Below are 27,653 nucleotides of genomic sequence, written 5' to 3' on the forward strand. Positions count from 1 at the left end.
CATTGGTGTACTCCAATCCCCCTCATGGTTGCCTTTAGGACATGTATGGCTGAGGAGTCCCCTTAGCAGTAGTGTCCAAGCCGATGATATTCCTTAGGATAAGTCCTTTGTGTTAGGTGTTTAGGGACGTAAAGTGAGGACTACGGGAATGAGTAATCAGGGTTATTGTTGATTGGTGAACTTAATAAGTTATTATTATTGTGGGTTGAAAACCCTATATGCTCACCAGGCTCCCAAGCCTGACCCACTCAGCTTTTTATGATTACAGGTAGTGGACCCCGAGCATAGTCGGAGGACGATGAAAGTTTTTTGGATTATAGGCCAGTAGTTGTAAATAACTGTTGAAAGGCTTATAATGTCTTGTTTATGCTTTTGATCTGTATCGGAACATGACATCCCGAGGTTTTGATATATATATATGGGAAATATATACCTTCTTAAAGAAGGGTTTTGATAAACATTATCATGTTTTATATTGGGGACCTATTCCGCAATATCTTTTGAAAAGATTTCTCTAATTTTATTTTAAAAAGCATAAATTAAATTGGTATTTTCTGGCCGAGAAATTAGGGGATGTCATAGTTGGTATCAGAGCATTAGTTTAAGCGAACTAAGAAATTGTAGGATTTCTAGACTTAAACTTAGAATGCTAAGTGATGATTGTGAGGTGAGTGTCTACCATATTTTAGACATGAGCACTAGTTTATTTTAGGAAAGGTGCCTAAAATGCCTTTATGTGCTAAATGCTATATGTTGCCATATATGCCATTATTTGTTCGGATCTATGGTCTGTTGCCGACCGGATCTGGAAACCTTATGTGTATAGGATTCTAAGCGTATGATTACGAGATTAGAACTAACATGTAAACGTTTCGGAGTGATAAGGGAATTGACATGTCTAACAAGGATAAAGACCTAAATTCGCCTTATTCGGTATATAGATTTTAATGGCAAGAACTCGAAGTGGAGCGGGAAATGCAAACAGAAACCAACAACCTCAACCCCAAGTGGTGGAACAGGTGCCTATAGTAGGAGCTGCACCAGAACCCATCACCATGGCTGGAGTACGAGCTGTGATTCAGACCATGATGGCTGAACAGAGGGAGGAGTTGAGGCAAATGTTGCTAAACAACAGGGATGAACCTTCAGTTCCTGTTGAACAACGTGAACTAAATGACGATCGATCTGAAGAAGGGAACAACAGCAGATCGGTTGGTCATAGTGAACCGCTTGTGGTTGGGAGGAATAACCACGAGGGTAGAGTGGAGAGAAATGGGTGCAAGTATAAGGACTTTATGACTTGCAAGCCCTCGACCTTCACTGGAAAAGAAGATTCTGTCGGAGTTATGGACTGGATCTCGGAAATGGAGTTAGCTTTCATGACTTGTGATTGCCAAGGCAAGTTACAAACCACCTTTGCAGTGCGTCAGTTCAGGGGTAGTGCTGCTCGTTAGTGGAACACATTGGGGAAAACCTTAAGCCCTAATGAGCCATTGCAAATGACTTGGGCAGAGTTCTTGGTGCACTTTAAGCGCAAGTACTGCTCGGCCCAAAACGTACTTGAGTTAGAAAACCAATTTCTAACGTTGCAGAAGGGGAGTATGACCGTTGACGAGTATACGAATAACTTCACAGACAAAATGGAGTTTGCTTTGCGTATTGTCCCAGATGAGCTGACGAAAATTGACAGGTACGCAAAGGGACTTCCATGGGAGTATGCGGTGCCAGTACGTCAGGCACTTACTTTGGAGGCAGCGATCTGGGCTGCCAAGTCTGTTGAAGATATGATCAAGGGGAGAGCCGCCAGCAAGGTTGAAGTTGGCGAAAAGAGAAAGTTTGAAGGAACGTCAGGTTCCAACAAAAAGAACAAATTCTCAAAGTCTGGTTCGAGAAAACTCGGAGGAGGAACCGAAGTCAAGTGGTGTTACAAGTGTAAGAAGTAACATGCTGGGAAATGCAGCGTAGGAGTCACTTGTTACAAGTGTGGAAAGCCAGGGCATTATGCCAATTAATGCACCTTCACTAATAACGTCTGTCATGGGTGCCATGAAGAAGGGCATATTTTGAGGGATTGCCCGAAGAAGAAGGACGCAGCGAAACCCAATCTGCCACCAAAGCCGAAGGCGAGAGCCTTTCAGATGACACTCGAAGCTGCGAAAGAAGAAGCCGATGTCGCTTCAGGTACCTTTCTCGTAAACGAATTGCCTGCCCAAATTTTGTTTGATTCTGGAGCCAATTTCTCCTTTATATCGCATGAATTTGGTAAAAAACTAGCTTTGCCTGTTGATAGACTAGTTAATGCTTTATTAGTCGAAATTGTTAGTGGCAAGTTTGTACCTGTTAGCCATCGTATGAAAAACATCATCATTGACTTGGATGGGAATAAGTTCCACGAGGAATTATTGCCTATCGAGTTAAATGGTTTCGACATAGTTTTAGGAATGGATTGGCTTAGCGCCAATGATGCCGAAATAATGTGTAGGAAGAAGATAGTTAAAGTAAACCCGCCAGGGAAAGAGTCGTTTATGGTGTATGGTGACAAACGCAGAGTAAATTCTGGAATCATTTCCCTAATGAAAGCCAGAAAGTGTTTGGCCAAGGGGTGTACATCATATCTAGCGTTCGTGATCGATGCTCAGAAGGAAAAGAAGGAGGTGCAGGATATTCCGGTGGTGTGTGATTATCCGGAAGTCTTTCCCGAAGATCTTCCCGGATTGCCCCCTGATCGACAAGTAGAATTTCGTATCGACTTGTTACCAGGAACGACGCCGATAGCAAAAGCACCATATCGATTAGCACCAACAGAGATGAAAGAACTTATGACACAACTTCAGGAGTTATTGGACAAAGGTTTCATTCGACCTAGTTCATCACCCTGGGGAGCCCCAATGTTATTTGTAAAGAAGAAAGACGAGAGCATGAGAATATGCATCGATTACAGAGAGCTGAATAAAGCGACGATAAAGAACAAGTACCCGTTGCCAAGGATCGATGACTTGTTCGATCAGTTGCAAGGATCGAGCTATTTTTCGAAGATCGGTCTTAGGTCGGGGTACAATCAACTAAAGGTGAGGGAGCAGGATATCGAGAAGACTGCGTTCAGAACAAGAGATGTACACTATGAATTTTTGGTTATGTCGTTTGGGTTAACCAATGCCCCACCAGCTTTCATGGATTTGATGAACAGGGTTTGTAAACCATACCTTGATAAATCCGTGATAGTATTCATAGACGATATCTTGATCTATTCGAAAAGCAAGCAGGAGCATGAAAAGCATCTACGTGAAGTGCTAGAAGTTCTGAAAGAGGAGAAGCTGTATGCAAAGTTCTCCAAATGTGAATTTTGGATTCAAGAAGTCCAATTTTTGGGTCATGTGGTTAACCAAGAAGGGATAATGGTTGACCCAGCAAAGATTGAAGCTGTGATGAAGTGGGAACAACCAAAAAGTCCCATGGAGATTCGAAGCTTTTTAGGATTAGCCGGATATTATCGCCGATTTATCCAAGGCTTTTCTTCGATCGCTACTCCATTAACAACTTTGACCCACAAAGGAGCTACTTATGCTTAGAATGAGAAGCATAAGGAAGCCTTTGAAAAGTTGAAGAAGAGATTGTGTGAAGCACCGATTCTTTCGTTACCTGAAGGAGTTGATGACTTCGCAGTCTATAGTGATGCCTATGAAGTTGGATTAGGATGTGTCCTGACCCAAAGGGATAAAGTGATAGCGTATGCATCGAGGCAGTTGAAAGAACATGAAAAGAACTACCCAACTCATGATCTAGAGTGGGCAGCGGTAGTATTCGCCTTAAAGATATGGAGGCATTATCTTTATGGTACTAAGTGTAAACTTTTCACTGATCATAAGAGTCTTCAATATCTCTTTAATCAGAAGGAATTGAACATGAGGCAGCGGCGCTGGCTGGAACTACTCAAGGACTACGACTATGAGATACTTTACCACCCTGGTAAAGCAAATGTTGTTGCTGATGCTCTCAGTCGGAAGGTAAATCTTGAAAAGAGAAGGCCAAGAGCGCTGAAAATTGAAGTCGTCTCGACCATTGTGGAAAGTATAAACTTTGGAGAAAAATGACCGGAAGGAGGAACGTTTGGGTAAAGCGTTGGTGTTTGATACAAACGTTCAAGGATTGAAGGTATTCAAAGATAGGATTTGGGTACCTAAGATGGGAGGAATAAGAGGTCTTCTGATGGAAGAAGCTCACAAAACCATGTACTCAATTCATCCCGGCAGTACGAAAATGTATAGGGATCTAAAACCCTATTACTGGTGGCCGACGATGAAGCTCGACGTTGCTAAGTATGTGGCTGAGTGTGTAACTTGTGCTAGGGTTAAGGCACAACATCAGAAACCGTATGGGAGTTTAGAACCTTTACCTGTACCCGTGGGTAAATGGGAGGACATTACCATGGATTTTATGACCAAATTGCCCAGAACAAGGAACGGTCACGACATGATTTGGGTGGTCGTTGATCGCTTCACTAAGAGTGCGCATTTCATAGCCGCTAACAAGAAATGGTCTATGGATAAACTTGCGAATTCTTATGTGAAGGAAATTGTGAGGCTACACGGTGTTCCGTTAACGATTGTATCCGATCGTGACAGCCGTTTTACCTCAAGGTTTTGGAGGAGTCTACAAGAGGAATTGGGTACCAAGTTGTGTTTGAGTACAACTTACCATCCGCAAACTGATGGTCAGAGCGAACGAACGATTCAAACATTGGAGGATATGCTGAGAGCATGTACCCTAGAAATCCAAGGTAACTGGGATGAACACTTACCTCTAGTAGAATTCTCCTATAATAATAGTTTCCACTCAAGCATTAAGATGGCACCTTATCACGCTTTGTATGGGGAAAAGTGTCGAACACCATCATGTTGGCTGGAAGCTGGGGAAAAGCAGTTTATGGGACCTGAGATAGTCCATCAAACTGCTGAAAAGTTGAAGGTGATAAGAGAAAGGATGTTAGCAGCTCAAGATCGACAAAAGAGCTATGCTGACAAGAAAAGACAACCGATATCCTTCGAAGTTGGAGATTCGGTTTTACTTAAAGTCTCGCCGTGGAAGGGACTTATAAGATTTGGTAAAAGGGGAAAATTGAGTCCAAGGTTTATTGGACCATTTAAAGTTCTTTAGAGGATCGGGAATCAAGCTTACAAGCTAGAATTACCGGAAGAACTGGAGGGAATTCATAACACATTTCATGTGTGTTATTTGAGGAAGTTCACGGGAGATGTGCCCGACATAATTCCGATTTCTGAGTTAAAGGTGGATGAAAACAAGAGGTTGATTGAAGAACCTGAGGCGATCGTTGACCGTACGACTATGAAGTTGCGACGCAAGATGGTTGATTTAGTGCTTGTGCGCTGGAAACATACGAATGGGCCAAATCTCACCTAGGAAACGGAGAGTGACATGATGATTCGCTACCCGCAGTTGTTTGTTGGTGTGTGATTCCGGGGACGGAATCATCCTAAGGGGGAGAGAATTGTAACACTCGTGTTTCTAGCTTAGGCATTAATATTAAGGTGATAGTCTAGGTTAACCTTTGTAACTCACTTTGAAGAAATGAAAAAGGAATTATGTGAATTCTATGTGTTTTATGTGTTTTATGCTTATTTACTAGGAGTTAATTAATTAAGAATAAAAATGAGCGTCGAAAATAAATTTTAGATAAAGCCGATATCAATTAACAAAGTTGTAGTGGTCGTGACCAGGATTACAGATATATAAAGAATGCTGAAATCCGAGTTATAACGAAGAAGTTATGACCTGTCGAAGTTTCACGACAAAACCGGCTCGGTGCTGAATGTCGTAAAAAGTGAGTTTTTGATAAACTACTTTTTAGCCTTAGAGATTTAAACGAAACTCGTTGTGTTCGTTAAACTGAGAGTAGGTATAAAAAGAACACCCAAATCTGACTTCGTATGAGGAAGTTATAATTTTTCGAAGTTTCAGCTTAGCAGTAGACAGCTAAAAACTCGAATTTTAGATCGACTGATTTTTAGCCGACACGACCTAAACGAGAATCGAAGGTCTCGTAAATAGTAGCGCAACGGTAAAAAGTCTGACGAAAACGGACGTCGGATGAAGAAGTTATGAATTTTTAACGGATTTCCTGTCCCGGTCTGTTAAAAATAATAATATAAAAATTAAGCTCAAAGTTAGCCGACGAAGTCTAAACGGAAGTTGTAGAGCGTAATTTTACCTACGCGTGCATATAAAGAACGTCAAAAACGGAGCTCGTATGCGAAAGTTATGGATTTTAGAAGTTTTTGCACAAAAACCGAGAAAATTCGCATAGTCACGATTTGCCACGTCACGCTCGCTTAGAACGTGCCACGTGTCCGAAATGGGTGAGTCAGGCTAGCCACGTGTCCGAGCTGCTGAGTCATCCGAGCACCTGATCTGATCCGAAGTGGTCCAATAGCGGTGCGACACATACTCTCTTGCACGAGACCGAACCCTCGCAGCATGCCACAGATTCCCCCTACTTCGGACTAGACCTCGGTCCAATCAGGAGGACAGCGAGGCCTTCGCACGTGCAGCCACCTGCGCACCCTCGCCTGCGGACCCCACCACCAGAACCGACTTCGGACCCCTCTAAATAGAAGGGTCCTGCGAGCCTTCTCGGGTACTTTTGGGATTTCACCATATTTCACCCCTTTCTTCATATTTTCTTCATCTTAACATTCCCCGAAGCCCCGACATCGATTATAACCCCTGGAATACGCCACGAAGTGCCCGTGAAGCCCGGAAAATTTATCTTTTCGGTTTCGAAGCCCGACCTTTGCAGAGCCCGGTTTCTCAATAAAACTCCCGGTTTTATTAGAAACGAACGTTTTAGGAAACGAATTGCTATCCGATTATCATCGAATCATGTGAGTGTGTAGTTACTTTCAATTTACACATAGATATGAAGTATTTACTATAAAATACGTGTTATGTGTAAATATGTTAATTGTTTATTTGAGGTGACTATTGAATTGATGTTTTATACAAGTTTTAAACTGTATATGTATTTTATCTACAAATATGTTGGGTAGAACATGGGTAGACAAAATAGTCGGTGGGTGTTAAAATGATGAGAGGCCTCGCTGTCGGTGTTGTTGTTGGTGTTGTTGTAGTCGTCTAGCGGAGTATAGATGACGATCACGGACCTTTCTAGACAGTCCAGTGGTACACTAGCAAGTTCACAACTTGTAGGTGTTGATGAACTAAATGTTCATTGGTGTACTCCAATCCCCCTCATGGTTGCCTTTAGGACATGTATGGCTGAGGAGTCCCCTTAGCAGTAGTGTCCAACCCGATGATATTCCTTAGGATAAGTCCCTTGTGTTAGGTGTTTAGGGACGTAAAGTGAGGACTACGGGAATGGGTAATCAGGGTTATTGTTGATTGGTGAACTTAATAAGTTATTATTATTGTGGGTTGAAAACCCTATATGCTCACCAGGCTCCCAAGCCTGACCCACTCAACTTTTTATGATGACAGGTAGTGGACCCCGAGCATAGTCGGAGGACGATGAGAGATTTTTGGATTATAGGCCAGTAGTTGTAAATAACTGTTGAAAGACTTATAATGTCTTGTTTATGCTTTTGATCTGTATCGGAACATGACATCCTGAGGTTTTGATATATATATGGGAAATATATACCTTCTTAAAGATTGGTTTTGATAAACATTATCATGTTTTATATTAGGGACCTATTCCGCAATATCTTTTGAAAAGATTTCTCTGATTTTATTTTAAAAAGCATAAATTAAATCGGTCTTTTCTGACCGAGAAATTAGGGGATGTCACACTAATCTTCACAAACTTAGTTCAAGTTAGTAAGTTGGTCAAATCTCTAGTCAAACCTAAGTTTCACCTAATTGTCATAAATGGCCCTTTAACTTTTAACTGTTATTATTTTCACTTATAATTTTATAAACTTCATATGAATTAATGATATAATGATCCCTTGGTGATTTATCTATATAAACCATCTTTCATTTATTTACTTTATTAATTTAAGAACCCGGTCCAAAATTTTAGGATGTTACAATGCAGACTTCTTCTCCCCCGTCGTTGTGCTCCCCATTAAATTGCACCAAATATGTGTAGTCTTATCATTGTTGATATGTAGACTTTTTACTTCCAACCTATATCCTATGAAAAATCTATATTTGACATCATTCTATCAGCCTTTCAGATCAACGGGCTTGGTATCGCTTTGTTGAAGTTAAGAAATGTGTCTTGTAAATTCAGTTGAGGATTATTTTATGTAACTATAGTAAATAAGCCGTGAAAGAAACCTAATAATATATGATGCATCTAACACTCCATATTTTTATACATTTAGACAAAATGAAAATGATATATTATGTGAAATAATGTCTTTGTGTCTTACAAAGAGTTAGTCGAACAAAAACATTTTGGAAATATGAGTTCATCATTGGGATCCAACTTCATATCCACATAAACAATATGTCTTACAAAAAGGTAGTCGAATAAAAACAATGTGGAAATACGAGTTCATCATTGGGATACAACTTCATATCAACATAAACCATAATGAAACAAGTCATAATTCAAAAGCTAAGTTCAAAAGTAAATAGTCCATCTACATGGCTTCACTCCATCTAACATCAAAAATCTATCTTTATTCCATTCACAAAGGTCCATACTCTTAGGACTAATCCTCTAATTTATTGGAAATTGAACTTGGAATACAAAGTATTTAAAAACAATATATGTATAAATATTTTCAAAACATATATAATAAACCTTTGCTAAAAACATATGTCATGCTTAATTCTATGTATGAATGCATGATCACATTACAATGCAAGTTTGGGAAGTTTATACCCTATGACACTTCATACTGACTCTTGGTTTTATTTGTATTTTATCAGTTATTTGTTGATTTTGCGGCTTAGTCACCACAATGACACTCCACATCTACGCTATAATAGAATGAATGAATCAATCTAGCATGTGTAACATCCCAAAAATACCGAGTAAATATTTCATTTTTAAATAAGTTAAAGTCGTTCATTCATTGTTCCAAAAGACGATCAAAGTCAAAGTAATTTAAAAACATCAGAGTAATTTGTAAACATTCAGTGCAGATTAAAACTTCAGGGGATGCAGTACAATCAAATCAGGCCCTTCCTTTTGAAAGCCGAGATACATGAAACCATAAACATAAACTGTAAGCATAAAACTTAGTGAGTTTCCCTAAAGTACCACATACCATACATATTATTGGGCCTAGCAATAGGATATATTCCAATCCGATCAAACAAATATGGGCCTAGCCCTGGGGTTTATTGGTTCAATTCAAACTGATCAAACAAATATCGGCCCAGCCTTATGGTTTTTTTCAACCCGATCAAACAAATATGGGCCCAGCCCTGGGGTTTATTTCAACCCGATCAAACAAATATAGGCCCAACCCTGGGGTTTATTTCAATCCGATCATACAAACATATAAGAGTCACATAACATCTATCATTCTACATAATAAAATAATGGGCCGACATTTGTGCCTTCGACCCATCAGTACAGTGAGAAGACTCAGCTTACAGTCTGAAAGAATAGTTGCACCGATCACTGCTCCAAAAGCTATCTTTACCAGTCACCTATATAATTAACCGGGACCCAAATTGTAATGCACGGATCCTGGTATGTAATTTAAATCAAATTATTCATTTTTGCAAGGGGATTCGACGAATTGGTGGCCCAAAATCGTCGAGTAGGAATGGAATTTGGACGCGGGACTTGAAGTCTACTCGACGAGCTGAGAGCCTCAACTCGACGAGTAGGGCTGCCAGAGCGAATCCCTAATTTTCAGGGTTTTGCGTCCTATTTAAACACCTTAACCTCCAAAGGTTGGTCTCATTTGCAGCCTCCATCACCCCAAACCCTAGCTACGAAACCCTAATCCACCTTTGAGTGTTTTGAGCTATTAGTGTGTGTTCTTGGTGATTTGAAAGCTTGAGAAGGAAGGAGAAGCTTGAGGATTCAAGAGGAAGCCATTAGATCCGGAAGTTGTGCTACATTTCTGACTCATTTGAGGTATAAAGTTTATACCTTGGCTTTCTATTTCTTAGATATTCATTTAGGGTTGTATTTTGTTACTTTTGGGCCATATTGAAGTCATTTTCGGGATTTGAGTGGATCATGAGGTTTTGAACTCAGATTTAGGCACTCATGAGCTTATGAGGCTTAAAGTTGCCAGCTTTATCAATCCTTGGCCTTTCCCCATGCCCTAGATCTCTTATATAGTTTAGTTTTGGTGTTTTCAGCTTCATAACACCATGCATGGACGTAAAGTTAGAAACTTTATGTGGCAACTTAGTCCTAGGGGACTAGATCTATGGTTTGGAAGCATTGAACTCGACTAGAAACGACTGAATAGGTTTAGACTATGGGGGACTCGACGAGTTGTTCATACAACTCGACGAGTTGGGTCGTGGTCCCCCAACCTTTTCTGTTACTGAGCAAACTCGTTGAGTTTAGGAGATGACTCAGCGAGTTGGCCATGGTTTTTGGGTTATGAAGATTGAGGAACTCGATGAGTTCAAGGAGGGACTCGACGAGTTGTGAGTGAAATGTCCCGACTATGTTATGAGGAGGAACTCGACAAGTTCATGGAAGAACTCGACGAGTTGGATCGAGATTTACAGGGTTTATGGATCATGGAACTCGACGAGTTGAGGGACCAACTCGGTGAGTTAAGTCAACCAGGATGTTGACTTTGACCAATATGTTGACTTTGACCAGAAGGTTGACTTTGTCTTGGACTTTCACCAGAGTTGACCCTTAGAGGGGTTATGAGTACGAAAGAGTAATTAAGGAGATTTTATGTGTAGGAGTTTGAGGAGAGTTGATTCCTGAGCTGAGGACAATTCAACTACTTCACGACATTGAGGTGAGTTACCTTCCAGTAGAAGTGGGTCTAAGGCACCAATGTCGGCCCACTAGTAGGTGATTATTGTTGAGATGATTTTCTTTGTGATAATCGTCCGGTATGCTACTATCTGTTATGCTTTATGTGCTAGTATGCTATGATATTATGTGATAGTAGTAGGAGGGGTGAAATAGTCCCTTGTTACCGATTGAAAGAGACCGAAGGGGTAGACAGTACCGGGCACTTCGTGGCGTATTTCGGGGCTTATAATCGATACCGGGGCTTTGGGGGATGTTAAGATGAAGAAAATATGAAGAAAGGGGCTAAATATGGCAAAATCTCAAAAGTAACAGGGAGGGTTCGCATGACCCTTCTATTTATAGGGTCCGAAGTCGGTCTGGTGGTGGGGTCCGCAGGCGAGGGTGCGCAGGTGGCTGAACGTGCGAAGGCCTCGGTGGCAGCTGCTGATTGGACCGAGGTCTAGTGGTCCATCTGCAAGGCTCGGAGGCTAAGGCGGTGCGAGGCTCGGTCCAGCTGCGAGCTTCGGATTGGGCCTCCCTTCGGTCGAATCAGAATCCGACACACAGCTACTGTTCATGCGAGGGAAGGCGACACGTGGCTTCGCATGACTCACCAATTTCGGACACGTGGCACTCTTTCAGCGAAGGTGACGCGGCAAAAACGTGACTATGCGAATTTTTTCGATTTACGCGCCAAAACTTCTAAAATCCATAACTTTCGCATACTAGCTCCGTTTTTGACGTTCTTTATATTCACGCGTAGGTAAAATTACGCTCTACAACTTTTGTTTAGATTTCGTCGGCTAATTTTGAATTTAATTTTTATATTATTATTTTTAACAGACCGGGACAGGAAATCCGTTAAAAATTCATAACTTCTTCATCCGACGTCCGTTTTTGTCAGACTTTTTACCGTTGTGCTACTATTTACGAGACCTTTGATTCTCGTTTAGGTCGTGTCGGCTAAAAATCACTCGATCTAAAATTCGAGTTTTTAGTTGTCTACTGCTAAGCTGAAACTTCGAAAAATCATAACTTCCTCATACGAAGTCAGTTTTGGGCGTTCTTTTTATACTTACTCTCGGTTTAACGAACACTACAAGTTTCGTTTAGATCACTAAGGCCAAAAAGTAGTTTATCGAAAACTCACTTTTTACGACATTCGGCCCCGTGCCGGTTTATCGCGAAACTACGACATGTCATAACTTCTTCGTTATAAGTCGGATTTCGGCATTCTTTATATATCCGTAATCCTTGTCACACCCACTACAAGTTTCTTAATAGATATCGGCTTTATCTAAAATTTAATTTTTGACGCTCATTTTTATTCTTAATTAATAAAGCCCTAATAATTAAGCATAAAACACATAATTCACATAATATTCACATAATTCCTTTTCATTTCTTCAAAATGAGCTACAAAGGTTAACCTAGACTATAATGTCAATATAAATGCCTAGCCTAGAAACACGGGCATTACAATTTTCTCCCCCTTAGGATGATTCCGTCCCCGGAATCACACATCAGCAAACAAATGCGGGTAGCGACTCATCATGTCACTCTCCGTTTCCCAAGTGAGATTTGGCCCATTCGTATGTTTCCAACGCACAAACACTAAATCGACCATCTTGCGTCTCAGCTTCTTAGTCTTACGGTCAACGATTGCCTCAGGTTCTTCGATCAACCTCTTGTTTTCATCCAACCTTAACTCAGAAATGAGAATTATGTCCGGCAAATCTCCCGTGAACTTTCTCAAATACCACACATGAAAGGTATTATGAATACCCTCCAGTTCTTCCGGTAATTCTAGCTTGTAAGCTTGATTCCCGATCCTCTGAAGAACTTTAAATGGTCCAATAAACCTTGGACTCAACTTTCCCCTCTTACCAAATCTTATAAGTCCCTTCCACGGTGAGACTTTAAGTAAAACCAAATCTCCAACATCGAAGGATATCGGTTGTCTTTTCTTGTCAGCATAACTCTTTTGTCGATCTTGAGCAGCTAACATCCTTTCCCTTATCACTTTTAACTTTTCAGTAGTCTGATGGACTATTTCAGGTCCCATAAACTGCTTTTCCCCAGCTTCCAACCAACATGATGGCGTTCGACACTTCTCCCCATACAAAGCGTGATAAGGTGCCATCTTGATGCTCGAGTGGAAACTATTATTATAGGAAAATTCTACTAGAGGTAAGTGTTCATCCCAGTTACCTTGGAATTCTAGGGTACATGCTCTCAGCATATCCTCCAATGTTTGAATCGTTCGTTCGCTCTGACCATCAGTTTGAGGATGGTAAGCTGTACTCAAATACAACTTGGTACCCAATTCCTCTTGTAGACTTCTCCAAAACCTTGAGGTAAAACGGCTGTCACGATCGGATACAATCGTTAACGGAACACCGTGTAGCCTCACAATTTCCTTCACGTAAGAACTCGCAAGTTTATCCATAGACCATTTCTCGTTAGCGGCTATGAAATGCGCACTCTTAGTGAAGCAATCCACGACCACCCAAATCATGTCGTGACCGTTCCTTGTCTTGGGCAGTTTAGTCACAAAATCCATGGTAATGTCCTCCCATTTACCCATGGGTACAGGTAAGGGTTCTAAACTCCCATACGGTTTCTGATGTTGTGCCTTAACCCTAGCACATGTTACACACTCGGCCACATACTTAGCAACATTGAGCTTCATCGTCGGCCACCAGTAATAGGGTTTTAGATCCCTATACATTTTCGTACTGCCGGGATGAATCGAGTACATGGTTTTGTGAGCTTCTTCCATCAGAAGACCTCTTACTCCTCCCGTATTAGGTACCCAAATCCTATCTCTGAATACCTTCAATCATTGACCGTTTGTATCAAACACCAACGTTTTGCCCAAAACGTTCCTCCTTCCGGTCAATTTTCTCTAAAGCTTCCTCCTGAGCTTTCTTTATACTTTCCACAATTGTCGAGATGACTTCAATTCTCAACGCTCTTGGCCTTCTCTTTTCAAGATTTACTTTCCGACTGAGAGCATCAACAACAACATTTGCTTTACCAGGGTGGTAAAGTATCTCACAGTCGTAGTCCTTGAGTAGTTCCAGCCAGTGCCACTGTCTCATGTTCAATTCCTTCTGATTAAAGAGATATTGAAGACTCTTATGATCAGTGAAAAGTTTACACTTAGTACCATAAAGTTAATGTCTCCATATCTTTAAGGCGAATACTACCGTTGCCAACTCCAGATCATGAGTGGGGTAGTTCTTTTCATGCTCTTTCAACTGCCTCGATGCATACGCTATCACTTTATCCCTTTGGGTCAGAACACATCCTAACCCAACTCCAGAGGCATCACTATAGACTGCGAAGTCCTCAACTCCTTCAGGTAATGAAAGAATTGGTGCTTCACACAGTCTCTTCTTTAACTTTTCAAAGGCCTCCTTATGCTTTTCATTCCAAGCATAAGTTGCTACTTTGTGGGTCAAAGCTGTTAATGGAGTAGCGATCGAAGAAAAGCCTTGGATAAATCGGCGATAATATCCGGCTAATCCTAAAAAGCTTCGAATCTCCGTAGGGCTTTTTGGTTGTTCCCACTTCATCGCAACTTCGATCTTTGCTGGGTCAACCATTATTCCTTCTTGGTTAACCACATGACCTAAAAATTGGACTTCTTGAATCCAAAATTCACATGTGGAGAACTTTGCATACAACTTCTCCTTTTTCAAGACTTCTAACACTTCACGCAGATGCTTGTCATGCTCTTGCTTGCTTTTCGAATAGATCAAGATATCGTCTATGAATACTATCAGGGATTTATCAAGGTATGGTTTACAAACCCTGTTCATCAAATCCATGAAAGCTGCTGAGGCGATGGTTAATCCGAACGACATAACCAAAAATTCATAGTGTCCATCTCTTGTTCTGAACGCAGTCTTCTCGATATCCTGCTCCCTCACCTTTAGTTGATGGTACCCCGACCTAAGATCGATCTTCGAAAAATAGCTCGATCCTTGCAACTGATCGAACAAGTCATCGATCCTTGGCAACGGGTACTTGTTCTTTATCGTCGCTTTATTCAGCTCTCTGTAATCGATGCACATTCTCATGCTCCCGTCTTTCTTCTTTACAAATAACACAGGGGCTCCCCAGGGTGATTAACTAGGTCAAATGAAACCTTTGTCCAATAACTCCTGAAGTTGTGTCATAAGTTCTTTCATTTCGGTTGGCACTAATCGATAGGGTGCTTTGGCTATCGGCGTCGTTCCTGGTAACAAGTCGATACGAAACTCAACTTGTCGATCAGGGGGCAATCCGGGAAGATCTTCGGGAAAGACTTCCGGATAATCACACACCACCGGAATATTCTGCACCTCCTTCTTTTCCTTCTTAGCATCGATCACGAAAGCTAAATATGATGTACACCCCTTGGCCAAACACTTTCTGGCTTTCATTAGGGAAATGATTCCAAAGTTTACTCTGCGTTTGTCTCCGTACACCATAAACGACTCTCTCCCTGGCGGGTTTACTTTTACTATTTTCTTCCTACATAATATTTCGGCGTCATTGGCGCTAAGCCAATCCATTCCTAAAACTATGTCGAATCCATTTAACTTGATAGGCATTAATTCCTCGTGGAACTTATTCCCATCGAAGTCAATGAGGATATTTTTCATACGATGGCTAACAGGTACAAACTTGTCACTAGCAATCTCGACTAATAAGGCATTAACTAGTCTATCTATAGGCAAAGCTAGTTTTCTACCAAATTCATGCGATATAAAGGAGTAATTGGCTCCAGAATCAAACAAAATTTGGGCAGGCAATTCGTTTACGAGAAAGGTACCTGAAGGGACATCGACTTCTTCTTTTGCAACTTCAAGGGTCATCTGAAAGGCTCTCGCCTTCGGCTTTGGTGGTAGATTGGGCTTTGCTGCATCCTTCCTCTTTGGACAGTCTTTAAAAACATGTCCTTCTTCACGGCACTCAAAACATACCCTCTTGTCGGACGGACACATATTGGCATAATGCCCAGTCTTTCCACATTTGTAGCAAGTCACCTCCTCGCTACATTTCCCAGAGTGCTTTTTCTTGCACTTCTCACACCATTTCACTTCACCTCCTCCTCCTCCAAACTTCTTAGACTTAGAAAATTTGCTTCTCTTGTTGGAACCTGAAGTTCCTTCAAATTTTCTCTTTTCACCAACTTCTGCCCTCTCCAGACCTTTCTCCCTGATCTGAACCTCGACATTCTTAGCAGCCCAGATGGCGGCTTTCAAAGTGGGTGCTTGCTTAACCATCGGACCAAAGTCCGCTGGTAATCCGAGGGCAAACTTGTTAACCTTAGAGAGTTCAGTTGGAACTAGGTAAGGAACAAGCTTCATCTTTTCAGTAAAACTAGCAGCGTATTCAGTAAAGCTCATATTTCCCTTCTTTAAATTCTGGAACTCATTATTAATTTCCAGAAGATCCTGCTCAGAGCAGTACTGCAATTTCAGTTGTACCACAAAATCTTCCCAAGACATCTTACTAGCTTCTCCCTTAGGCATCGAATTAGCTAGTAACTTCCACCAGTTCAACACACCAGACTTTAACAGAGGAATTGCAAGTGCGGTCTTTTGTTTTTCGCTGCACTCACAGCTTTCAAACATCGTCTCCATTTCGGAGATCCAATTCATGACTTCCATCGGTGTCGGACTCCCAGATAGACACGGTGGTTTAGATGCCATGAAATCTTTATATTTGCACCCGCGTCCATCAGCTCCTCCATCCTGGTTGTTTTGTCTAACTATCGGTGGGTTGGCTTGACCAAGAGTCCCACTATAGTTCCCTCCTACTGATTGCCCTTCATTCAGTACGGGCTGTTCAACAGGTATCATAGTCTCTTCCCTATTCTGTTGTAGTAATCGCCTCGTCTCCTCCATTTGGCGATCCAACATCGTCTGTATCATTGCTTGTACCCCAGCCATCGTCATTGGCTCAGGTACAGCTCCTACAACAGGTACTTGCTCAACTACTTGAGGTTGAGGCTGTTGATCCCTGTTTCCGTTTGCATTTGCAACTCCACTACGACTTCTTGCCATTACAATCTATATACCGAATAAGGCAAATTTAGGTCTTTATCCTTGTTAGACATTTCAATTCCCTTATCACTCTGAAACGTTTACATGTTAGTTCTAATCTCGTAATCATACGCTTAGAATCCTACACACATAAGGTTTCCAGATCCGGTCGGCAACATACCATAGATCCGAACAAATAATGGCACACATGGCAAACACATAGCATTTAGCACATAAGGGCATTTTAGGCATCTTTCCTAAAATAAACTAGTGCTCGTGTCTAAAATATGGTAGACACTCATCTCACAATCATCATTTAGCATTCTAAGTTTAAGTCTAGAAATCCTATAATTTCTTAGTTCGCTTAAACTAATGCTCTGATACCAACTGTGACATCCCCTAATTTCTCGGCCAGAAAAGACCGATTTAATTTATGCTTTTTAAAATAAAATCAGAGAAATCTTTTCAAAAGATGTTGCGGAATTGGTCCCCAAACAACATATGATAAAAGTTTATCAAAACCCTTCATTAAGAAGGTATATATTTTCCATATATATCAAAACCTCGGGATGTCATGTTCCGATACAGATCAAAAGCATAAACAAGACATTATAAGCCTTACTACAGTTATTTACAACTAGTGGCCTATAATCCAAAAATCTCACGTCATCCTCCGACTATGCTCGGGGTCCACTACCTGTAATCATAAAAAAACTAAGTGGGTCAGGCTTGGGAGCCTTGTGAGCATATAGGGTTTTCAACCCACAGTAATAATAAACTTATTAAGTTCACCAATCAACAATAACCCTGATTACCCGTTCCCGTTATCCTCACTTTACGTCCCTAAACACTTTTCACAAGGGACCTAGCCTAAAGAATATGATCGGGATGGACACTACTGCTAAGGGGTTTCCTCAGCCATACATGTCCTAAAGGCAACCATGAGGGGGATGGAGTATAACGAATAAACACCCAAGTTCATTAACACCTACAGGTTGCGGGCCTGCTAATGTTTCCCACTGGACCGTCTAGAAAATCCGTGGTCGTCCTCCAAACTCCGCTAGATGACTGAATCTCAAATCACATTGAGACCTCTCATCACTTTAGTTTATCACACACCAACTATCTACCCATGTTCTACCCAACATATTTGTAGATAAAAATACTTATACAGTTTAAAACTTGTATAAAACATCAACTCAACAGTCACCTCAAATAAACAATTAATATATTTACAAATAGCACGTATTATAAGGTAAATACTTCATATCTATGTGTAAAATGAAAGTGACTATACACTCACTTGATTTAATGAAAATCGGGAAGCAATTCGTTTCCTAAAACGATCGTTTCTAATAAAACCGGGAGTTTTATTCAGAAACCGGGCTCTGCGAGGGTCGGGCTTCGAAACCGAAAAGGTAAATTTTCCGGGCTCCACGGGCACTTCGTGGCGTATTCCGGGGCTTATAATCGATACTGGGGCTTTGGGGGATGTTAAGATGAAGAAAATATGAAGAAATGGGCTAAATATGGCAAAATCTCAAAAGTAACCGGGAGGGTTCGCATGACCCTTCTATTTATAGGGGCCGAAGTCGGTCTGATGGTGGGGTCCGCAGGCGAGGGTGCGCAGGTGGCTGCACATGCAAAGGCCTCGGTGGCAGCTGCTGATTGGACCGAGGTCTACTGGTCCATCTGCGAGGCTCGGAGGCTAAGGCGGTGCGAGGCTCGGTCCAGCTGCGAGCTTTGGATTGGGCCTCCCTAAGGTCGAATCAGAATCCGACACGCAGCTACTGTTCATGCGAGGGAAGACGACACGTGGCTTCGCATGACTCACCAATTTCGGACACGTGGCACTCTTTCAGCGAAGGTGACGTGGCAAAAACGTGACTATGCGAATTTTCTCGATTTTCGCGCCAAAACTTTTAAAATCCATAACTTTCGCATACTAGCTTTGTTTTTGACGTTCTTTATATGCACGCGTAGGTAAAATTACGCTCTACAACTTTTGTTTAGACTTCGTCGGCTAATTTTGAATTTAATGTTTATATTATTATTTTTAACAGACCGGGACAGGAAATCCGTTAAAAATTCATAACTTCTTCATCCGACGTCCGTTTTTGTCAGACTTTTTACCGTTGTGCTACTATTTACGAGACCTTCGATTCTCGTTTAGGTCGTGTTGGCTAAAAATCACTCGATCTAAAATTCGAGTTTTTAACTGTCTATTGCTAAGCTGAAACTTCGAAAAATCATAACTTCCTCATACGAAGTCAGATTTGGGCGTTCTTTTTATACTTACTCTCGGTTTAACGAACACTACAAGTTTCGTTTAGATCACTAAGGCCAAAAAGTAGTTTATCGAAAACTCACTTTTTACGACATTCGGCCCCATGCCGGTTTGTCACGAAACTTCGACAGGTCATAACTTCTTCGTTATAACTCGGATTTCGGCATTCTTTATATATCCGTAATCCTTGTCACGCCTACTACAAGTTTCTTAATAGATATCGGCTTTATCTAAAATTTAATTTTTGACGCTCATTTTTATTCTTAATTAATTAGGCCCTAATAATTAAGCATAAAACACATAATTCACATAATATTCATATAATTCCTTTTCATTTCTTCAAAATGAGTTACAAAGGTTAACCTAGACTATAATGTCAATATAAATGCCTAGCCTAGAAACACGGGCATTACAGTTTAAATCATTTTTCCAACATCATACACCTTCAATAGAGTCTAAACTTCATTCCATTGAAGCCCAAGGCCTCCATTTGATCCATTTATGTCCATAATTCTAAAATAAAAACTTCTCGAAATAGGATGTTATCACATGACATCTTTTCAATAAGAAATCTACCTCGTGAAGGAGATACCATCACGGTCGAGTCTTGTAGGTCCTTTCTCTAGGATGTCACGGGTCTAGAACATCATTACCATAGTTACAATTCAACTTATACCCCATGTATGCATGAGAACCTCTTTTATTCTATTCAATTTTCAATCACACAAAGTGTTATTTCATTAATGATGTTTTAACAATAAAAGCTTGTATAAACATAAGAATTTTTTTCATCAAATTTTCAACATAATTATAAAAACATAAATTTCTAAATAACATAAAAAAAGGAACATAAACATACTTTAACCTCCATCAAAACTAATTGAGACCATATTAGTTTATTCTTTTAAGATCCCTCTCACAATTTAAAGGAAAGACCAGTCCCAATGACTTCATCGAATGAATTAGCACCATTAAGCACATGATTGACATATTTATTGTCTACAAAAAACTTAAAGTAAATGTAGTAGCCATAAAGATCTAAGGCTACATATCGATTTGGTAGGACCACTTACTGAAATAACGCCACACAAAAAAGAAACTCACAATCACTACTTGAGTAATACTCCTAAATATCAATTATTCCACGTCTTTTACTCACTCCGTCAAGAGGCATTTCTTGGTCACCACCAACTGCACCAACATACCCTCTCCGTAAAGGAATACATCCATGAGTTTTAGGGACTCTATATGAGCTGCAAAGTTAATGAAGAAGAAGAACAATTATTGCATGATTTTTGTTGGTCTCTAAGCCTACTAGTTTGCAAACATATGTGACTATAATAATGTGTGTCAATATTCTTGAAAATAAAGATACAACTAAAGGATCAAGTTTTATTTTGTATCAAACCTAAGCTCACCCCACCACTCATGAGGCTACTACCAAGGGTTTAAACCTATGGTTTAAGATTCCAAGCCTAACTTTGCTACGAGCCCAAGACTTACTAAACTCGACACACCCTATTGTTATAAGTTTCAAGGATTGGACTAACATCTGTGTGAGTTTCTAAATTAATTCATATTAACTACTTGTTCAAGAGGAAGAAACACCCTCTTATATGATATAAACAATCTTGAAATTACCTTCTGTAACACTGTAAATTTTCAAACCAATTTTTCATTTTTAAATCACATAAAAACTCAATGTCACATGTTCTCAAAACCACAATGTATCAATATCAAAACACGATTCAACAAAACAATTGATAATATCCCAGAATCCACAACATAATCTGCAACAAGTGTGTACAATCAAGGCGGCGCCTTCCCGCAATCATGAGAAGTACATGAAACACATATCACAAAACACTGTAAGCACAAAGCTTAGTGAGTTCCCCAAAATGCCATAAACACAAATAATAAGCATCTCATGGCTATAGCTCGGCATGGACCCTCCGGTCATGCCTCTCGGTGAGGACCCTCCAGTCTCACGGCTCAGTGTGGACCCTCCGGTCTCACTGCTCGGGTCGGACCCTACAGTCCTGTATCACAATGAAGACCCTCCGGTCTCACAACTCGGTTTGGACCCTCCAATCCTATCTTAGTAATGCACAAATCAATATAGCATATACCACAAAGACAAGATGCATAATATCACATAACTCAATATAAGCACATAGGACCCTCCGGTCGATAACTCAAATAAGACCCTCTAGTCACACAACATTACCACTCAAGTAAGTATAGTGAGAAGACTCACCTCGTAAGTAAGCAAGTAGATCTAGTACCCCCACTAACAGTCTAGACTCCGCCTAAATAACATAATTATCTCTAATAAGCAGTATGTAATAACCACTCGAGATGCTAAGCTAACTCCTCTACTAGATCTGAAAAGGATGAAAAGACCATTTTACCCCTCCATGGTCTCCAAAGTCCACAATTGACCAAACCCTAAAAGTCAACGGAAGTCAACACTTGAGTCAACATTCCATGTTCATCGAACTCGGCGAGTGAACCTATGTGAATTGTCGAACTCCCCCTGTCCTCAGAAAATTGGGAAAACTCCAACTCAACTCGTCGAGTTGTCTCACCAAATCGCCGATTTGCAACGCGTTCAGACTATCGGGGAAATCCTTGCTGACTCGTCGAGTTGGCTCATGCACTCGTCGAGTCCCTCTAGACCAATTCTCATTTCGACGATTATAAGCAGAAATATTGTCCCAAACTCTAGATCTAGCCTCCCAAGGCTGAAAAACCACGTAAAGCTGCAAGCTTTACATCCATGCATGGCATCTAGGGCTCAAAATTCCATAATAAGCTCTATATGGGGTCCAATGCACAAAGGCTTGCATCTAGATTGATAAAGCTTGGATCTTTGAACTCAAGGGACCTCCTTCAGTCCAGATATGATGTCTCAACTTCATGTCATGCTCAAATGACTCAATACCCAAAAGATGGATGGGAGAAAGCCCCAAAACTCCCTAGAAAGAGATCTAACAAAAGAAATGATCAAGGTGGTAGCTTTTTACCTTCAAACAGAAGCTAAAACTGAAGAACACTGGATCTAAAAGTCCCTCCTCGTTCCAAGCCTTGATGCTCTCCAACCTCATTCCAAAAGTGCACTAGAACACATAAGATTAGCCTCTTTTTCTCTCACACAAGGTTATAGCTCGATTAGGGTTTCTCACAGAATGTTAGGGTGATAAGGGAGGCGGAAATGAAGGCTTAAGGTCCTTTAAATAGGACACAAACCCTGAAAATTAAGGTTTTCTCACCCAGGTCCTACTCGTCGAGTTGGGGTCCTCCAACCCGTCGAGTAGACTCTAAAAATCACGCGACATCTCCATCTTTACTCGGCGAGTTGGGGCCACCAACTCGTCGAGTTGCCCTAACAAAATGAATATAAAATAATTAATATAATACCTGGGATTCGGGATGTGACAATTCTCCCCCACTAGTATCAGACTTCGCCCTCGAAGTCTTCTTCCGGAAACAACTCCGGGTACTGCTCCCGCATCTCGGACTCCGGCTCCCAAGTCCACTCGGATCCCTTCCGATGTTGCCACTGAACCTGAACCAAAGGAACCTCTTTATTCCTCAAGACCTTCACCTTCCTATACAAGATCGCTACCGGCTTCTCAATGTAATTCAGACGCTCGTCAACCTGAATGTCCTCTACGGGGACCACCGTCGTCTCATCTGCTACACACTTCCTTAGCCGGGACACATGGAAGGTGTTATGAATCTGACTCAACTCCGCAGGAAGCTCCGACTGATAGGCTACCTTACCCACTCGAGCGATCACTCTAAAAGGACCGATGTATCTAGGGCCCAAATTACCCCGCTTCCTGAATCGGATCACCCCTTTCCATGGGGATACCTTCAGAAGGATAAAATCTCCGACCTGAAACTCTAGCTCTAAACGGCGAAGGTTGGCGTAACTATTCTGACGAATCTGAGCCGTCAGTAACTTCTGTCTGACCTACTAAATCTTCTCTGTCGTCTTGAGCACTATTTCAGTTCTCCCCAGCACTCTCTTCCCTACCTCTCCTCAACAGATGGGAGTCCGACACCTCCTCCCATATAAGAGCTCAAAGGGATGCATACCAATATTGGAATGATGGCTGTTGTTGTACGAAAACTCAGCCAAGGGCAATTAAGTGTCCCAGCTTCCTCCGAAGTCCATAACACATGCACGTAGCATGTCCTCGAGTGTGTGGATTGTCCGCTCGCTCTGTGGGTGGTAAGCGATGCTGAAATGCAACCGGGTGCCCAACTCATGAAATTTCTTCCAGAACCTGGAAGTAAAACGCACATCCCGATCTGACACAATCGATGTTGGCAGCCCATGCCGTGCCACCACCTCTTGTACGTAGATCTCAGCCAACTTCTCCGTAGAAGAGCTCTCACTGATAGCCAAGAAGTGAGCAATCTTCGTGAACCGGTCTACAATCACCCATATCGTATCGACACCTCGCGCGGTCCTCGGTAATTTTGTGGTAAAATCCTTGGAAAGTTGTTCCCACTTCCACTGGGGAACCTCTAACGGCTGCAACGGGCCATGAGGACGCTGGTGCTTCGCCTTAACCTGATGACAGGTCAAGCATCTCTCGACTACCCATGCCACATCCCTCTTCATACAGAGCCACCAATAATCCCTTTTCAAGTCCAAATACATCTTGGTGGCTCCCGAATGGATCGTGAATCTTCACCTATGGGCCTCCTCCATCAAAATACGCCGAGCTCCACCCGTATACGGTACCCAGATCCGCCCATGATAGGTCATAAGCCCACGACTATCGGACTCAAACTCAGAAATCTGCCCAATCACCCGCCCTCTCTTACGGTTCTATGGTCTCATGACCACCACTTGGGCCTCTCGAATGGTATCTAAGATGGGAGTCATCACCGTCATCCTCATGCACACGTCTTGGATCGGAGCAGTCACTGCTCGGCGACTCAGGGCGTCGGCTACCACATTAGCCTTACCAGGGTGATACAAAATCTCACAGTCGTAGTGTTTCACTACATCCAACCATCTCCTCTGTCTCATATTCAGGTTGGGCCGATCCATAAGTTACTCCAGGCTCTTATGGTCTGTATATATGGTGCACCGAACATCATACAGATAGTGGCGCCAAATCTTGAGGGCGAACACCAGTGCCCCCATCTCCAAATCATGGGTGGGATACCTCGTCTCGTGAGGATTCAAATGTCTTGATGCATATGCAATCACGTGTCCCCTCTGCATCAACATGGCACCCATCCCCGATATAGATGCATCACAGTAAACTACGAAGTCCTCCACTCCCTCGGGAAGGGCTAACATTGAAGCTTCGCACAATCTCTGGCAAAGAGTCTCGAATGAGGACTGCTACTCGGACCCCCAAGCAAAAGTAACACCCTTCCTGGTCAATCTGGTAAGAGGAACGACAATCTTGGAGAAATACCTGATAAATCTACGGTAGTAACCTGCCAGGCCAAGAAAACTCCTGATCTCGGATGGGGACCTCGGCACCTCCCATCGCATAACTACCTCAATCTTGGCCGGGTCGACTGAAATCCCATTCTGGTTAACGAGATGCCCTAAGAACTGGACCTCTCGTAACCAGTAGTCACACTTGGAGAATTTGGCATAAAGCCTCTCCGTCGTCAACACTCCAAGAATCTCCTGAAGATGCCCCTCATGTTGCTCTCTGGACCTCGAGTATACCAAGATGTCGTCGATGAACACGATCACCGACTTGTCCAACATGGGCCTGCACACCCGGTTCATGAGGTCCATGAACGCTGCCAGTGCGTTGGTGAGTCTGAAAAGCATCACCACAAACTCGTAGTGCCCATAACGAGTCCTAAAGGTCGTCTTCTGGATATCCTCCTCGCAAACTCTCATCTGATGATATCCAGATCTCAAGTCAATCTTGGAAAACCAAAACGCCCATGCAACTAATTGAATAAATTGTCGATCCTCAGTGGATAACGGTTTTTGATCGTCAGCTTGTTCAACTCCCGGTAGTCAATGCACATCCTATGTGAACCATCCTTTTTCTTGACAAAAAGGATCGACGCTCCCCACGGTGAGCTACTCGGTCTAATAAAACTCTTCCCCAACAACTCCTGTAGCTGCAAGGATAACTCCTGCATCTCAGGCGGCACAAGGCGATAAGGTGCCTTGGCAATAGGCACCACACCCGGAATCAAATCAATTCGGAACTCCACCTGCCTCTCGGGAGGCACACCCGGTAACTCCTCGGGAAAAACATCCGGAAACTCACACACAACTGGAACATCGGAGATAGAACTTGGCCTCTCCGTGGCAACTCTCATATCCATCACATATGCTAGATAGCCCATGCACCCCTGCTATAAACTCCGCCTCGCCCTGGCGGCAGAACAGAAAGCTGATCCGGATCTGGTCCCCTCGCCATACACAGTAAGCACTCCCCCACTAGGGTCTCGTATGGTCACCATCTGACGCTCACAGTCAATCACAACTCCAAACCGGCTCAACCAATCCATGCCCACTACGACACAAACATCACCCATCGCTATCGACACCAGATCTATCGGGAACTTAACACTGAAAATCACCAATACACATCCCCGGAATACATCAGTGGCTAAAACTGCATGCCCGTCGGCTATAGAAACCCTTAGTGGTCAACTCAACGCATCACGCCTGACACTAATGTGACGACTAAAGGATAAAGAAACAAAATATCGACTCGCACCCGAGTCAAATAACACCAAAGCAGGCACATAACTCACAAGAAAAGTACCTATATGCAACACAGTAGATGCATAAACAAATATCAAAATAACATGAATAAAGGATATATGTACCAGCAACAACATCAGGCACTGCGCGGACCTCCTCCACAGTCAGTTGGAATGCTCTCCCACGAGCCCTCGGAGCCTCGGCCTTACCCGGCCCACCATCAGTAACACGTAAAGAAGCAGGAGCAGAAGCCTGGGCTGATTCCTGAGTGAGCGGAGGACACTCGGCCTTCTTGTGGCCAGTCTGGTTGCAATGAAAGCAAACCGAAAATCCCTTGGGGCATTCCCTCACCATGTGCCCCTCCTTGCCACATTTGTAGCAAGTCCCTGCTCGGCAAGATCCCTCGTGGGTCTTTCCGCACTTGCTACAAGTGCGGCCCTTCTATCCTCCTCCTCTCGAATCAACGGGCTTAGCCCACTTTGTCACCGGCTATGACTGCACTGGTCTCCTATCCCTCCCCTGCTGCTCTCCCTCTTCTCTGGTCTGAATCTCCATCTCAATCTCTCTCCTCCTGGCATTGGTCTGTAGATCAGCTAATGTCCGGTATGACGAGTTCGCCACGAACTCCCGAATATCCCTCCTCAAGATGCTCAAATACCGACTCACACGTGCCTGCTCGGTGGACATGTGCTCAGGGCAAAACAGCGCCCTCTCATGAAACATCCTCGTAATCTCTGTCACTGACTCTGTCCTCTGCTTGAGGGATAGAAAATCCTGTGCCAAACGTTCCCTCTCCACCTGGGGAACATACTCATCTCGGAATAACTTGGTGAACCTCTCCCACGTCAATGCATCATTATCTGCAGGGGTGAAATCAGTCGTCACAAACTTCCACCAGTCCTTTTCTCCCAAGCGAAGCTGGTTCAGCGCGAACCGGACTCTCAGATGCTTTGGACATGAACACGTATAGAAACACCCCTCAATGTCGGAGATCCATCTCATGGAAGCGATCGGATCCTGCGTCCCATCAAACTTTGGTGGCTTCATGTTGCTGAACTCACGGAACAACGACGAGTCACCTCCCTGTGGCCTCGAAGCAGCTAGGGTTGCGGTGGCTACGGCAGCAGCAACAGCCTCGGTAACAACAGTGTATCACTCATCAAAAATATCAATCAGAGTGGTCTTGATAGACTCGGACATGTCTGGTATAGCATCTCTGATAGCTGCAGCCACCTCCTCATGTATGATCCTGCATATCTCCTCGTCACTGGTACTACTACCCTCGGGGTTGTTACGGGTAACCACCATAGTGTCTCTGAAATACAAACACGGAAATCATCAGAGACTAGCTCAAGCACTCACGCCATTATCCACCCCTACATGCTCATTAGTACCCTAAGGTTCTTACTTGGGTCGCATACAAATCCGGTGTTTTCAGTAGTACGGGCCCAACACTACCTTCCACACCAACCTGTAGTCGTCCCAAGTCCTCCTCTTAGGATCCTAATTCACAAGTACTCTATCCCTCACGGATATCAACTACTCTCTCGGTAGATTCCTCGATGCTCATCTAGGTATCTCCCCTAGATTACTCACAACTCCCTCTAATATGTCATAAATATCTCATAAATATTTCATAATATAAACAAGTAGTGGTATTTTGGGAAATCACCG

This window comes from Lactuca virosa, chromosome 4 (assembly GCF_052849685.1).
Source record: "Lactuca virosa cultivar CGN04683 chromosome 4, Lactuca_virosa_CGN04683_v6, whole genome shotgun sequence".
Classification (NCBI taxonomy): Eukaryota; Viridiplantae; Streptophyta; class Magnoliopsida; order Asterales; family Asteraceae; genus Lactuca; species Lactuca virosa.